Here is a 14,044-nt window from a genome sequence, read left to right as displayed (position 1 = left end):
TTCTTAAATCTGTACGTTTATGTCTTTTGCCAAATTTGGGGTGTTTTTAGCCATTGTTTCCTCAAATATTTTTTCTACGGCATGCTCTTTCTTATCTCCTTCTGGGACTCGATGACACAAATGTTAAACGTTTAGTATTTTCCTACAACTTCCTAAGGCTATGTTTATTATTTTTTCAATATTTTTCTCCCTGTTGTTTGGATTGGATAATTTACCAATAAATTCACTATTTACTCTACTATTTTCATTTTCCTTTTGAGCCCATCTTGTGACTTTTTAATTTTGGTTATTGGATTTTTCAGTTCAAAATTTCTATATGATTCCTCTTTACATATTCTGTTTCTCTGCTGAGACTTTCTATATTTCCATTCATTTCAAAAGCACTCTCCTTTACTTCTTGGAACATTTTAATAATAATTGCTTTAAAGTCTTTGATATCCCAACATGTGTCACCACGGCATTGGTGTCTGTTGGTTGTCTTTTCCCATGTGAGATTAGGTTTTTCCTGGTTTTCTGTTTGCTGAGTAATTTTAGATTTTATCTTGAATGTTTTGGGAGATTCTGGGTTATGAGATTCTGGGTCTTGTTTAAGTCCTATAGGGAATGTAGATTTTTTTTTAACAGGCAACCAACTTGTTTAGGTTCGGGCTGCACATTCCAAACAGCCTTCTGTGGGTTGTACCTCCGGTGGCAGTTCGGTTTCAAAGCCTCTGCATTACTATTCAGATCTGTCTTATATGTGTGCTACTCAGTGGCCAGTCTGGGACCTGGACAGTCTTCCATCCCATAATTCAGTTGTCAAAATCTTTGCGATATTGTTTAGGGTCAGATGCACATATGTTTAGCTAGGCAGTGAGCCTAGAAGTTCATAAACAATCTTATGGGGTCATTTTCCCAAGCTGTACTCTCCAAAATTTCCCCATGACTTTTTCTTCTCTGGAGCTCACCTTTTTAGTCTCTGACCCCAGAAAGATGGGGCTTTAGCTACTATGCTGTGCTGTGCGCTTTCCACAGCTGTACTCATGTCTAGGACCAAGCAGCAGGAGAGAAGAAAGAGAAAAAAGCAACGGGATGTCACCACATCCCCAAGGGACACAGCTCTTCTGATCAGACATAACGGTTCCCCCCTTTAGTTTTAGGCATCTATAGGCCCCCACTGCTGTTTGCTGTCTCTGCTGCTGCTGCCACTGCAGGACTTCCTGGAGTGCAAGAGAACAGAGCAAAGGGGAAAAAAACCTGAAAGATTTCCCCTACTCTCTCTGAGCATCAGGAGATCTCGTCCCTGCCCTTCCAGTCAGAACTAGAGGACTTCTGGAGCCCTCTCTGTCCCTGCTCAGTATCCACTTCTAAGTTTAGGGACGCCTTGATTCTAGGCCAGGGATAGCAGGAGAAAAAAAATGATAAAATCACCACCAGTTTGGTAATCCGTTGGATTCTGGTATGTCTTCTTTCCCAATCTGCATGCTACTGTTTACTTTTCAGGGTCCTCAAATGGCTGCCCCATGCCTTCTGTCCAGGTTTTATAGCTTCATTGAGTGAGACAAACAGGGTATATTACCCCACTTTTCTTGGAACCAAGAACCCCCTATTTCTTTTGTATCTTGCTACAAATGTCTCTGTATTTATTCACAGAATCTTTATTATTTTTACAACTTTTTTCTTTGGAAAAGTCTCCCCAACTGCTGAATAACAATATTGTCTTAGGCAATGTAGAAGCAGACAAGGAGACGAGGATTCTTACTGAGGGAGTGTTCTCAGGAGAAACCTCTAAGGAAGTGAAAGAAGCAGGAAAAGCAGAAGAAGCTAAGTAAGCAAAGAAGTGCTTTCAGCAGAGATCTAACCTCAGCCTTGATTCCACAGAGAGCTCTAGGGCAAGATGGCGCCACGGAGTTTTCTCCCATGAGGCAAAGGGGCTAGTCTTTTGCTCCTTAATACCAGTCAGTCACTGGCCCTGTTGGCGGGTATATAACCTCTTACGCATCTCCGGGTGAAGTGGGTTCTGTCAGTTAAGAACAAGTCTCCAAAGTAGAGTGCAGCTGTGAACTATTAGCAGCCAACACTAACAGCTTCTAAATATAAAATAAATAGAGCTCATCTTGGTTCTTGGTAAGATGGAGTCAGGAGCTGGGGGATGGGTGCACTAGACTGGTAAAGGAGCTCTGGGTGGGGCATCAGCACCATCATTACGATGATTAAGCATACATTTCAGTGGTGATAGTCACTGAATGCCCCATTTCCTTCCAAAACACAGAGGACCACTAACTAGTGGTGGCATTGCAGGAACCATGCCCAGGCTGAAATCATCAGCCTCTAGGGCAATGGTTGTCAACATTTAGTGTGCACGAGAATCCCTTGGGGAGCTTGTTAAAGATGCAGATTCCAACACCAATGAAGAGATTTGTATTCAGTAGACCTGTGAGAACTGCACTTTAACAAGGAACTCCGTGATTCACTGTGAGATTATGTGAGTAGTCATACAACCCAACGTATTTCAACGATGGCAAACATTGCTCTGTCTTAATTTTGTCTCCCACAATAAATCTGAAGCTTCTAAGGGCAGATGTTGAACTTCAGTAGTTTTTCCTATAATGATGTTCACAACCATAATTTTTTCATACTGAACATTTTTTAAAAGCCCTTATCAGTTCACCATTCCAATGATCCAAGTAACCACTTTATGGGAGCTGGAACTGAAGTGGTTATAAATATCTGGGGCACAGAAATAAAATCTCAGAGCATGAGCCATAGAAGTTACCGGATTCTAGAAGGCAATAGAGGCAGCTAGTCTCATCAGCAGTGAATCATAACTTTTTAAAAATAATCTTCAGACAGTCCAGGAGTATCAGAAGCTGACTGACACAAAATGCCCATCTCTGCCAAGTGCCCAGCACCAGGAATCAAAACATATGTCTGGGGTGGGCCTGGGAGATGAGCATCTGTTTTTACAGCTGTAATTGTCCGTACAGATTGGGGTCAGCATCAGTCATACCATTTTTCACACAAAGGACAGAATATTGATCAGTACCTAAGCCTGCCTCACAATGCAAGCTCTATGTTGGATATCTGGACAGACTCTAAGATCAAAAATGAAACAGTATTTCCAGAGTGACACAATAAAACAAAAACTAGTATGAGAAACCAATAGACTATCAAGTATTTCTTTAATTCCTTTGTAAGAATTAGGCTGCATGCTGTGAGAGCAAAGGATTTACTTAGGAAGCTCTGCTTAATAAGATAAAGAATCTTCCCACAGAAAATCTTAAAAAATAAGCAGTTTTACCCTACTGCATTTTTATCCTTTCTGATTTTATTAGCCTATCAAACACACACTTAAATAGGGAAGGTATTTTATCTATTCTTGAAGACCAAATAGAAGTTTCATCCAGTTGTAGTTTGGGAAATCAGACATGTAAGGAAGCATATTAAGGTTTTATGGACCATTAAAAGTACAGATATTTTACTGATTAGTCAGATCAAAATGTCATTTCTGGTCATAACAAATAAGTGGTTTGGGATTTGTTATTCCCAAAGGAGGTATCATTGAGACTGAGCCTTGCCCAAGGGCATGTTTATAAATATATCAGTTTTACAAAACAGATGAAGCACCTGGTTGTTTATATTCCCTTAATGACTGACTCTGTCTGCTTCTAATGTACAGTCAAATGAGCTTGTTGCTTGCTGATAAATCCTCCTAGGACTCAATAGGTCAAAGTAAAGAGCTAGTGTTGTGTGGCAACCTGTGATCATCTGTCTCACTTCCTCGAGGAAAGAGAAGCTCTGAGCCAAGGCAATGTATCGTAGGCAAAAAACAATTGATTAACAAGCATCAGGAAAGATCATTTTTCTGACTTCATTTATGTGCTTGTGTAAGCAGGCAAGCTAGACTAATCATGCCTCTGAGAAAAAGTAAAAAATGATTGGGGATGAGTTGGGGAATTGGCCGGGGAGCTGTAATTCTGGGAGACCATTTTGTCTCTTGGGATTAATAGTTCCTGTAGGAATCCAGAGACCATGACAACGTGTGTGAGTGAATTGGACCAGACCTTATATTGTAGGTTGGGCTTTTTGGGAAGCTGACTCAGACTGAGCATAGGAGGCAGGATGCTTATTAGGGTGTGCCCTGGGGAAAGGAGTGGAGGGAAGAAGGAGTGGGCAGAAGGAGTGTGATGCAGGCCCAACAACAGCTTTGGCCGACCCACAGGGAGCTCTGGAGCTAGAATGGCCCTTGAGAGTTGTCCTCAGTTGGGCCCAAATGGCTGGGAGTTTATACTCCTGCACTGAGCTATCACTGGATATGGGCAGCCTCAGAAAGTCATCAGGGAAACTGCCTTTTGGTCAAGGTGGCTCTCTGTAGCTGAGACAGTTCTTGAAGAGACTGAGAGCTGAGGGTTGTCTACCAGCAGCACTCCTAGCAGCTGGGACAACAAGGACTTCATTGAAGAAGGAACTGGGCAGTGTATGCAAGTGGCCACCACACCTGGTCAGATTTGGGCTCTGGCTTATCTGAGTGATTGATTATACCAGGCAATGGGAACCCAAAAGAACTGCAAGGCTAGTTGTCAAAGACAAGTCATGCTGCCTGAATTTTGTTGCTTCTGCCTCTAAGAATCATTTTATTTTGAGATTTGACAGGGAAGGGCAGAAGTGGACCTGGCCCTAGGTCTGTCTACAGGGGTGAGGCAGGCTAGGGTGAAGTCAAGGGTGAAGGTGACATGCTGGGGCTGTCCACAGAGCATCAGAATGGTGAGTGGGTGTATCGTCCAAGGCCTTCAGCAAGGATCAAGCAGTCAATATTAGGGCATCCAACATGAAACAAAAGTCAGGAGTGGGTAATACTTGGAAGGCTGTGCAGCCTGTTGAGATGTAAGGGAAGGCAAGGTACTGGGACAAAAAATGATAACAACTACCCTTTAGTAAGTGCTTATGTGGATCAGGGACCGTGCTAAGCACTTTATACACATCACCTCATTTCATGCTTACAAGTCTGTGTAGTAGGCATAATTTTCTCCATTTTTATGGGCAAAGAAACCAATTCAGAGAGGAACTTATTCAAAATTATATGGCTCGTAAGAGGCAGATATTCTGGAGACAGACTGCCTGGGTTTGAATTCTGGCTCCTACTAGCTGTGTGACCTGGGGCAAATTACTTAACCTCTCTGTTGCTCAGTAGCTTCATCTTTAAAATGGGAATAATAATAGTACTTACCTTTTAGAGTTGTTATGGGCATAAAATGCATTAATATCAATAAAGTACCAAAAGCAATGCCTGACACAGCTTAAGAGCTATGTAATTGTGTGTGAACTAAGTGAATGAGTCAACCTAACTCCAAAGCCTGTGTTCTTGACTATTATGCTGGCAGGACTCTGACTCTCAGGATGTGGAGGGAGAAAGCTAGGCAGCCTAAGTACTAGGAAGTAGCTAAGATAGTAGGCAACTAATCATTCACTCATTCATTCATTCATTCATTCATTCATTTGCTTATTCACAAATATTCACTGAGCACCTCTATACATGTGCTAGGCCTTTTTTCTAGGTACTGGATATAAAGCTATGACCAAAACAGCTAAAGTCCCAGCTATCATAGAGTTTACATCCTAGTGAGGAGACAGGCAATAAACTAAATGATAGACAAGTATCTAAATAATGTCAGGTAGAGGTAAGAGTTATGAAGAAACTGAAAGCAGGAGAAGGGCTCAGGAAGCTGTGGAGGTGGGGCTGTGGGGACAGGCTAAGTTTGTGTTCCTTTAGAAAAGAGATCAGGAAAAGCCTTTGTGACGAGGTGACATTTGAGCAGAGACCCAAAGAAGTCAGGGAAGGAGTCAGGCAGTAATCTGGAAGACAAGCCCAGGCAGAGAAAATAGTGAGAAAAGCCTGCCGCTCAGCGCCGTCCTGAGCTGGGGTGTGGGCTGACCTTAGAAGGAGAGGAGATGGTGGGCAAGGCGGCTTTCTTCAGCGGAGCCAACCTCCAAAGTGGGCCGACAGCTGCAGGCCGCCTTCCAGCAGCATTCCCAGCAGCTGGGGGAATAAGTGTTTCATTCCTTAAGGGCCATCTGGGTGGCACAGCCCAGTTCCATCACCCTCCTCATGCTTTAGTTGCTGCTTCTACAATTTGGCTTACTCCTGGAAACACAGAGCTTTGTCACCAAAGAATATACACTAAACATTTTGAAAACTTCATCAGAGTTCTTGTGCAAAAGTACAAAAGTTGAAGTGTTCCTTTGGCTATAAGTAGCTAGAAGGACATTGTAAATATTGGAACCCTGATTCCTGAATAACACAGGGGGAAAAGAGCAAATGTCTGAATCTGAAAGTTCTTTGGAAGGGAGTACTTTAGCAGATGGGTGATTTAAAAATGTGATACCGTGGATTCTTCTGCAACTCGATAACACACTAGCACTGCCCACATGCTCTAGAAACCATGTGAATGAAGAAGGCTGTCATTAGAGCTGGAGTTTGCTTTGTGATTTTGGCAATGGTTCGCTCTTAGGCCAGGTTCAGATTTCCCAGTTTCTGAATTCTAACCAGTAATTGCTGTTATAGTGTGTTGGGGAGATGGTTGCTGGAGATTGTGGCAAGAAGATAGAATTCTCTGCCTTTTAAGGCATCTTAATCACGATTTTGGCAGCATAGGGGCCTTCTGCTTAGGAAACTGAGCAGCCATTTCCATAGCAGAGAAATCAGCTACTGTTTGACCCAGAGAGGGAGCTTTCGGCTGTTGTTTGTTGACCTGAGCCAAGGGAAACAAGATGACAGATTGGACAAGCAGCACACCATGCAATTTATGCCCTTCACGGACTGTCAAACATTAATTTAATTTAATTTTAATCATTCCCATCTGGTGCTTATATAGAGCATCAGGCCCAGATAGATATTTCCTTATCTTGAACTGGGGAACAGTGCTGTGTTTTGGCCTGCAGCCATGTCCATGCACCCCGAGGAGGGGGCATGGGGACCATGGGAGGGGAGATTTGTACTGATGCCAGACACGCAATCATCACCAGCCCCTGAAGCTGTAAATGGGACCTGTGGTTGGTGCTGGCTCCACCATGGGTCAGTAGCCTCTTCTGCCCCAAGTCATAGAGACATAAATGCTGAGTCATGTCTTTGGATTCCTGGACATTGGCAAAGGGGACTGGCTGGGGATGGTGTTTGGGTGAGTTGGGGCATCTGATTCTGTGGCTCAAACCTCTTGAGCAGCTAAAGTGACCAGTAGCCACATTTAACCTGTTCATGAAGTAATTATTAAGCACTGACAATGGGGATAAGGGTGGGGATCAAGTGACCTTTGAGTTTTCATCACCCTTGAGAATCTGTGACTCTTTGTGTCAATCACGGTGCCAGGCCCAGCAGGGAATAAGGACGAAGTCTAAGGCAGCACTGGTGCCCTACTAGTCACCTCAGTCCAGCAGGGGTTCTCCTTTCTTCCCCATCCCAGACTGAAGGTCGGGTTATTGGTGGCTAGTAGAGGTAGAAGGAGTGTCAACAAAGTCCCAAGAGAGTATGAGAGGGAGCATGTAAAGAGATGCCCTTCATTTTCCTGAATTTTAATTTCTCAAATGCAAAGTAGCTTGGTGCCCAGAAGGCTGGAGGATGCCATTCATCAAGCCAGCTCTGGCTTCAGGAGACAAACACTGAGCCCTGTTCATTGCTTTGTGGACCAAGATCACATGACCTACTTGAAAGAGGAGAACAAGTTTTCCACTTTTCTTTGAAAATAGAAACAGGTCTTTTTTTCTTGAGTTTTCTGTGGTAATTTTAAGTACATGCTCATTCCCTAAATAATTCAGATAATATAGAAAAGTAGAAAGTAACAAATTTGTTATAGACAGATACAGACCACTGTTAACATTCTGATATATGTCTTTACATCTTCACTCACACACTCTCACACACACACACACACACACACGGTCATGTTATAGATAATGAAAAGCAAAGCCTCTTGCTGGGTGAGTCTCTTCTCCAGCCAGATGTCAGCATGACCAGAAGGAACATTCAGGGGCTTCAAGCAGGGGAAGGGAGAGTGGCACTGCAAAAGTTGCCACTTCAAATTTCAAGGCTGGATGTTCTTTCCAGCTCAAGCTGTGTCTGTCCAACCCACCTCTTGGCAACCACCAAGGACCGACTTGCCAGCCCTTCTGAAATATGAGGCCACCTCTACTCAGAATCTTGTTTCTTTCTATGAGACATTACATTTCTCCTTTTAAAAAGTAACAGAAAGCACTAGGGCTAAGACACAAGTGCAAATTGGAAGAAACATTTGTAAGAGTCACAGTGGAGCACAGTAAGGAAAGAAAAATCATTTTGTGCCTCTTTTTCCCAATTAGACAGATTTGTTTTCTTCATGTTACAAGAGAACACTATTCTACATAGAACCCATTTCCCCATTTTGATACGCATACATCAAAATTAAAAGGATGTGATCTCCAAGTGTATGTTGTCCCAGGGAAGGATGTGGTTGAATTTGTCTCCCTTCTGGAGAGTGACTGGAGAATAGAGGCCCACAGAGCCAGGTGTGAGCAGCGGTGGGGAAGGGAAGTCATACCAGTGGGAAGGTGGGCTGGGCTTATTTTATATTCTTCCGGAAGTTAGAACCAGAATAAAAGGATCAAACTTACTGTGAGGCAGGGAGCTGACACATGAGATTTGAGAGGATGGAGAAGGGAAAGGAGTGAAGGCAGCTAATATTTATTTAGCACCTACTATGTGTCAGAAGTTGTGCTAAATTCCTTGTATTATCTTATTTAACCTTCACAGTAATCTTAAGAGATAGATAATATTACTACTGGTATTTTATAGCTAAAGAGAGTAAGATTCAGAAAGGTTAAGTAACTTGCCCAAAGTTACAAAGTGAGTCAGGTTTAAATTCAGGTCACCTTGGCTCCCAAGTGGCTCTGTTTTCCCACATCACACTCACTGAAAATGGAATAGGTATCCCTCACGAGCTAATGTGTTCTGGGTAACCTGGGTGTATTTAAGCAAAGACTAGGTGATCATTTATCAGAGACATTCTTAAGGGGATTCATGCATTAGTAACAGAACGTGGTTTCTAAGAATCCCTCCAACTGCATATTCTAACAAGGTCTCTCTAGGCAATGGACAGAAATATAAAAGTCCAGTTCCTTTGGCCCATGTTGAAACAAACTTTAGGTGTAATTTAGACTACAAAGCTACACACCGGGATGATTATGAAACTGAGACTTCCTAAAATTGCAGCCTTGCTTCCTGGCTTTCATTGTTTCTCTGTCCTACACACTCTTTTGGTCTCTCCGGGACACTTTTCCAACAAACCACTTGCATAGGAATCCTCATCTCAAGGTCTGCTTCTGGGGAATCTGACCCAAGACATAAACATTCCAAAGTCTACATTTGAGAAGGAGAAGAGGTGAATTCTACTATTCATATGGGATGTTCTGTAATCTTACCCTCTACTATAAGGTCATTAGATATTTCTTGCTTTAGTGGATGATGATCTTGGGCTGGAGAACTGGGAAAAGAAATAGACCTCTGCCACTTACGCACTGCTTCCCTCCCTCCACAGCCGGCAGGGTCACAAAGGACCTCAGGAAGTGGTGTTGAATCTCACTTAGCCAAAGGAAGTAAGAGAAGCTGACTTTGCTTATGCTTTAAATGAATTAGACCTTGGACACCCAAAGCTTTGCCTCTGTGCTTTTCCATACTTGAAATGACATTGCCACAGAAGATTGTGATTCAGCAAAACAGGTCTGCAGTGAGGAAACATAAATCAAACACATACTGGTATATGCTTCTGATATTACTTAATAGAATTTGACAGGGTCTCCACAATTTTATTGCAAAACTGATTGATAATACAGCACTATTTTTTTTAGTGCTTTCTACTTGTTTGGCAGCATTTTCTCATGCATTATATCATTGAATCCTTGTGGTATGCTTGTAAGATATTAACATTGCCATTTTACAGGCAAGATAGCTGAGGCTCAGAGAGGTTATGCTGTCCGCCTAAGGTTACGCTTGTAACTAGTGATACAGCTAGGATTTGAGCCCCTGTTCGTCCCATTCCAACGACTATGTGCTTAACCACCCACCAGAGTACAGCTCCCACACTGGCTTTCTTCTCTCTAAAGTGATGAGGGAAAGATTTATCAACATTTACACAAGGCAGGAAACTATCTCATCTGCGAAGGTTTATATAGACATTTTTCTTTTCCAAGAATAAGTAAATGTATAGGAAATTGAAATATATTAAATGAGCCTGACATGCCGCAATACAGAAAGTATGTTATATGGTGAAGTTTTCTCTAAGCTTAGCATTTTCTTGTTACAAGGTCAATATAATGATTAATGGTTTATGCACAAGGTAGAAAATGGTCGTTATCTTTGCAGTCATTTGGAGGGTATTGCATGCAGTATAAATTCTCTCCTATTTGGGTACGTGCTCAGATTGTTCTTGGATTTGAATTTTTGTTTTTCCCCCTCTTCTCCATCCCTAACCTCTTTGTGGCCCTGGAAGGAAGGCCAGAAAGGCTGCAGGACTACTCATGTTTTACCCAATTAATTCCTTCCAGGATTGAAAAATGTGCTATTCCTGAATTCTAACAGTTTTTGCAAACCTCAAATGCAATATGAGAATGCTTTGGGACGACAGCCCTCCATGAAAAAAAAAATGGAGAATATATCCTGTATTTAGATACAGGATATGTGTTCATATTTTAGCTTCATCAGTGAAGGGAGACTGCAGCTGTCTTTTTGAAATTTTAAGATGTCAGTTTTCAACAACATAGAAAGTAAAATTTAAAAGTAGTTGCAAAAGAATGGATTTTTATTTTCATTTAGAACTAGATCCAAAGTTTAGAGCAAAATTCTCCTCTCTGAGGTTCAAATATTATTTACCCTGAATAGAATATGCCTTCTTGTTTGATAGAAAACACATGAAAGTGTTATAATTGTGAAACAGCCCCAGGCAAGTGGTATTTAGGAAAATAAAATGCTAAGTGTGGAATCACAAAGCTGGAAAAGCCCCTATGAGAACGTCTAGTTCTGCCCTCATCTTCCAACTGAGAATGGCTAACGCATCCTGTATGGGTTATTTTCTATTTTGGTAGGATTTACAAACCTACATTTTCATCTTTAGAGCCCATTCACATGATGTGTTTCAGTTAATAGTGGAATATGTGGGTAACCACAGGAAGCCACCAGTACCTAACAAAACACCTGGCACATAAACAGTATTTGAAACTTTTAGTAGAAGGAATAAATGCATCAACAAATGAAAAAAATGAGGGCTGAATAGTAGAACATTTATGATGGGATTCTTACTGATATGATTAATTAATAAAACGGAAGGGAATTATGCCCAAGCTCAACGTCTTACAAACTCTATCCATTTCACATTCCATAGGGTGGATTTGGTCCTTCTCAGTGTATTCGAAACAAAGACCCTTTTGAGTGTGAAAGGGGGTGCTATTTTTTAATTCATTAATTAATTTAGGGGGCACTATTAATAATTACACCAGGACAACAAGACTGCTCTGGGCAGACTGGAACTAATAGTCACCTTGTTGGTGAGGGATTAGGAGCAGGGGAAAATATATTTACACAGGCTCTAAAATAAGAAACAAGGAAGTTTTAAATCACAAATGAAGATTGGAGGGGTTTCACTATCAATACTTCTAACCTTTTTACCTCAGACATTCTTACTTTACCATGGAATTATGGTAAAAAATGGGGCAAAATGATGAAGACTCCCTTCCAATAATTAGGAAAGAATTAACTTCTTGCCAAAAGTTAGACTGAGGAACTGAGCCCAGCAGACCCCCAGATCTGTCTAGCTTCACCAGCACTTGGATGGAACAAACTGGGTCCTCGCACCCCAGGCGACCCTCCCCCATCCCAGCCCCCCTCCCCATTCCCTTGCCTGCCTCACTACCCTCTAGCCCCGCCTCTCACTATCATCTGGCCCCGCCCCTCACTATCCTCTAGCCCCGCCCCTCACTATCCTCTAGCCGCCCCCCCCCCCTTCACTCACAACTTCCAGCACCATCTTGGCGGCTTTATACCCTGCTTCCAGGATCAGCCTCACACCATACTTCATGGAGAAGTCCTCCTCAGTGTTGACAACCATGAGCTCCCAGCCCCAGCAGAATTATGCCACCGAGGTGAAGGCCGCCGTCAGCCGTCTGATCAACCTGCACCTGCGGGCCTCGTCCACCTACCTCTCCCTGGGCTTATACTTCGAAGGCGATAAGGTAGCTCTGGAGGGTGTGGGCCGCTTCTTCCGTGAGTTGGCTGAGAAAAAGCGCGAGGGCGCCCAGCGTCTCTTGAAGATGCAGAAGCTGTGCGGCTGCTGCGCCCTGGTACAGGACGTGCAGAAGCTGTCCCCAGATGAGTGGCGTGCTAGCGTGGACGCCATGGAAGCCGCCGTGGCCCTGGAGAAGAGCCTGAACCAGGCCCTTCTGGATCTGCATGCCCTGGGTTCTACGAATGCAGACACTCCCCTCTGCAAATTCCTAGAGATCCGCTTCCTAGAGGAGGAGATGAAGCTCATCAAGAAGATGGGTGACCACCTGACCGACCTCCACAGTCTGGCCGGCCCCGAGGCCGAGCTAGGCGAGTATCTCTTCGAAGGGGTCACCTGCAAGCACGACTAGGAGCCCCGGGAGCCCGGCGGCCTCTGGCAGAGCCCTCTGCCTCCGCACCCCTGCATCATTTTTGCCCGAGCCTCTTTCTCCAGCCAGGAGGCAACTTTCTCACCACCTTGAAACCTTCACCCAAGCCGTGGCACCAGATGGAAACAAAAAAGGTGTTTTTTTGTTTTTTGTTTTTGTTTTTGCAGAGGGGAAAAAGAAGCTAGGCTGTGAGGGAATAAATAAAAATATCTGAATTGAATGGTTTGTAGTCTGTTTAATTCTCTGGATTTTCTAAATAAAGAAATTGTTCCTAACTTTGTGTATCACCTGGTTATGTTGAGTATCTGATAAGCTATGTTTTTCCTGTCAAGAAGGATAAACACACCATCCATAAAACGTTGCATACAGTTTTAGAGGTTTCATGACTTCTCTGAAGTCATTCTGGGTACCGGATTGAAAACTCTGTTGCTCTAAAATGTGTCTTTGGTTTTGGCGAGCAGAGCGTTGAGTACCTTGACCATATTGTATTGTGTTCCCCCCTCAACCCCCAAACTCCTGATAAAATTGCTTTTCCTGATTTTTAAGTTGGTGTCATGCCATCTGCCTTTATTGAAAAAAGAAACCTGTGAAATTCATCTTTGTGTCTCCCATTAGGTTGCTACTGAGAACACTGATTGTTACATCATACACTGACTTCTTTATGAAGCCTCTCAAGAGAACTGTCTTTCTGGTCTTAATATTAGGAATAACAGTGCTTTGCTTGGGTAATTGGCTTGTTTTTGTTTTATGGACACTGTAAATGATGTAACTAATTAAGTTTCCTTTTCTGACTGCCTGCTAAAAAGCTTAGAGCCAAATTTGTGGCCCACCCAGAGTAAATAAGTAGGGTTGTATAAGCATTTTTTATACACTTCATTCCGGATTCTTCCATTACTGATTCCTTGGTGTATTTTCTAGATTCTTTTAAGCCACCTTAAACCCTTTCGGGAACAAGGTTGTGTATAAACAGATAAATAAAGTGAACTTTAAAATGCAGATTTAAAAATGGCTCTGCAGTTCATTTTGGAGAAAAGAGAAGATAAGCACTAAGAGAGCCAAAATGATTAGAATGGAGGTGGGTCAGAGGGAAGTTAAATTCCGGAAGTCGAGAGCAGGAGAAGCTGTAAAATGTAGCCTTCTTTTAAAAATGTGTTTCATTTTTGTGTGTGAGTTGTTTTCTACTAAATCCATACATTTGTATCCCACAAATAGCAACCTAATAATTGTGTATTATTTTCTTTGCATTTTAAAAAGGCGAAGTTATAACTTGTTCTCAAAACACAGAAATGGAAAAAAAATCAATTCTTTTCCTACAACAACTCTCCTTCCCAGTGCAGGAAGACCAAAGGCATACTATCATTTGTTTTACCTTACAAGAGTCAGAGGCATAGGAAGA

General features: G+C 42.5%; 1 pseudogene; it reads left to right on the top strand.

Annotated features, from left to right (window-relative positions):
- The window catches only part of LOC123615182 (ferritin light chain pseudogene), a 50,717-nt pseudogene extending 37,111 nt beyond the window's left edge, over positions 1 to 13,606 (top strand).
- Positions 13,607 to 14,044: the final 438 nt, after the last annotated feature.

The sequence above is a fragment of the Camelus bactrianus genome, chromosome X (genome assembly GCF_048773025.1).
Source record: "Camelus bactrianus isolate YW-2024 breed Bactrian camel chromosome X, ASM4877302v1, whole genome shotgun sequence".
NCBI classification, from domain to species: Eukaryota; Metazoa; Chordata; class Mammalia; order Artiodactyla; family Camelidae; genus Camelus; species Camelus bactrianus.
Note: the sequence above shows the minus strand (reverse complement) of the source record. Positions and strands in the feature narration are given on the sequence as shown.